The sequence below is a fragment of the Entelurus aequoreus genome, linkage group LG17 (assembly GCF_033978785.1).
Source record: "Entelurus aequoreus isolate RoL-2023_Sb linkage group LG17, RoL_Eaeq_v1.1, whole genome shotgun sequence".
Classification (NCBI taxonomy): Eukaryota; Metazoa; Chordata; class Actinopteri; order Syngnathiformes; family Syngnathidae; genus Entelurus; species Entelurus aequoreus.
This window is the reverse complement of record NC_084747.1, coordinates 20,954,000-20,956,499: the sequence shown is the minus strand read 5'-3', so window position 1 is coordinate 20,956,499 and position 2,500 is coordinate 20,954,000. Positions and strand designations below refer to the sequence as shown.

Below are 2,500 nucleotides of genomic sequence, written 5' to 3'. Positions count from 1 at the left end.
CTGGTCCGTTTTGGGTTACTTTGGGACCTTTGGGTATGTTTGTTGTTTTCATAGTACATGAACTATCTTGGATACTAAGGGATTAGGGCCACTTCTGGTAAAAAAAAAAAAAAAGTGCCCCTAAAAGTCCAACCCTCATTTTATTAGTGCCCCAACCTGCCTGTGAGACTACGAGGTCCAAATTACACCTATTTAGGTCTTGGAGGGGTTAAAAGAACCCAAGTGGTCCCAATGATAAATGGGGTTTCCCAAAGGGTCTGAAATGCACTCAAAAGTGCCCTGGTCCCAGACTCGGGCTTAGTGTAGAAGGGGTCTGAGACTGTTGTTGTCAAACTACAAGGTCAGCCATGTTTTAGGGACTCTGAAGTTCTCACATTATTCACCACTCAGACATAGTTGCTAAAATGCGAAGTTCCCTGACCGGGAATCGAACCCTGGCCGCGGCGGTGAGAGCGCCGAATCCTAACCACTAGACCACCAGGGACTTGATGGTTGCCTGTATTCGCCGCGGCCCAGGTTCAATTCCTGGTCAGGGAACTTAACATTTTAGCAACTATGTCTGAGTGGTGAATAATGTGAGAACTTCAGAGTCCCTAAAACATGGCTGACCTTGTAGTTTGACAACAACAGTCTCAGACCCCTTCTACACTAAGCCCGGCTAAGGTTATCCAGGGTAAATCCCACCTAACCTCATCCACACACACACAATGGTCGTTTAAGACCCCTCCCCCCGAGTACGCATGTGCAGAAAATGCACACGTCATAGTCACCGCCAGTGTTGCTTTGTGTGCAAGTTGTTAAATGTAACTTATCTGAACAATATCCAGTGTTGTGGTATTTCAATGAACTGGAATCCAGTGTGACTATTGTAGTGAATCACACCTGAGACATCATACATTCATCATCATCGGCAGCTCAGTCTCGAGAGACCATACTGATGCGCGTCTGGAGTCTTGTCATGTTGTTTGGCATCGTCTGCTATGGCTGCGCAGTCCGATCTGTGAGTGACAGTCTTTATTGCAGTTTGTGCAAATGAATAAGGTGGCCTGGGTTTGAGGGGTTGCTGCAGTGCACTTCCTGCGTCTCCTCTTCTATGCTGCAAGCCGATCTCTTGCCACCTCAGCTTCTGCACTGCCCTTGTGGACAGTCTGACGCCAAGCATTTCTGTCCATGGCCTGTACCTCCCAGCTGTCAGGAGAGATGTTGCATGCTTTCATGTCTCTTTTGCAGACGTCCTTGAAGCGTAGTAGGGGGCGACCAGCTCGACAGCCAGGTAATACAAAGCACACGCTACCTTTTTTATCACATCCAAAGGAGCATGCATTCTCATCGACTCTCCTTCGACAAATAGACAAAGTTTTTCGCTAAGTAGCATCACAGCTAATCCGGCCGGACATTGGAAAGTTCTCTTGCCGTCTGAGAAGTGTTGTATCCCAAATAGCTGCAATGGCTTTCTCTGAAGGTATTCATGTGTGATTTCCACAAGCGTCTGTACATGTAGAGGAAGGAGAAACACGGGTATGTCCGGATGACTCGTCTTCACGTTTCCAGTGGTTAGCTCCGAGCTTTATTATGAAGCTGGCAGTGGCGTGTTCTTTCTGACGTCACTTCCTGTGTGGGTGTGTTCTTTCTGACGTCACTTCCTCTCCGAACTCACTTTGTAAACGATCAACGAGTCCATACAAAGCTAAGTGCCGGATATTCAAGAATTACACGGCTGACTTACACGTGTAAAAAATTGTCCGAGGAGGGGGACCTTAAACGCTGGTTTAGTGTGGCTGAATCGAGGCTTAGGCTAAATAATGATTTGTTTAAGGTGTTAAACGACTTAGTGTAGACATAGCCTCAGAACGTGTTTTCGTGTAAAGAACGCAGTTGTCAATCTTGCTACCTAGCTAAGCTAGCATGTTACCATTTTAGCTAATTCCCCTGTAAGGGTGGGTTGGCACAGGGATTGTGGTGTAATACACCTCCAAGGAAAGCATCCATCCTGCTACCTCCTTCACATGCTAACTAGCGTGCTACCATTGAAGCTAATTCCCCTGTAAAGTGTTTTGGACTGCTAGCTGCTATCACCGTGTAGCTAACAACTATGATATTACAAATAAATAAATAACAGATGTTCAGTATTACATGACACTTCTTAGACAGTCCAGAGACCAGACTGAAGAATTCAGCCATCGATCTCACAAACTCTCACATGTTAAGCTAGCATGCTAACATTTAAGCTAATTCCCGCTAAAATCATAATTTATGATATCACACACGTTTTCCTTCATGTATGACTCCACCTCTGAGAGGAAGAAGTTGCTCATACAGACATCCATCAAGTCCCTGGTGGTCTAGTGCGTTCAGTGCTCTTAATGCCTTGGACTGGGTTTGATCCCGTTCAGGTAACTTTTTGGCCACAGGGGAAATACCTCTTGTGGTACAGTGCTTGCTTAGCATGCGACTTAGCAAGAATTAGCTTAAATAGTAGCACGCTAGTTAGCATGTCATC

At 45.8% G+C, this 2,500-nt stretch overlaps 1 protein-coding gene and 1 non-coding gene across 2 annotated transcripts in view; one reads left to right on the top strand and one right to left on the bottom strand.

Moving 5' to 3' along the window:
* LOC133632644 (stromelysin-3-like) overlaps positions 1 to 2,500 on the top strand; it is a 67,268-nt gene that overhangs the window by 35,873 nt on the left and 28,895 nt on the right. The window lies entirely within an intron of this gene.
* On the bottom strand, positions 413 to 484 carry trnae-cuc (transfer RNA glutamic acid (anticodon CUC)). Its single transcript has one exon. It is a non-coding gene; the product is annotated as a tRNA-Glu (tRNA).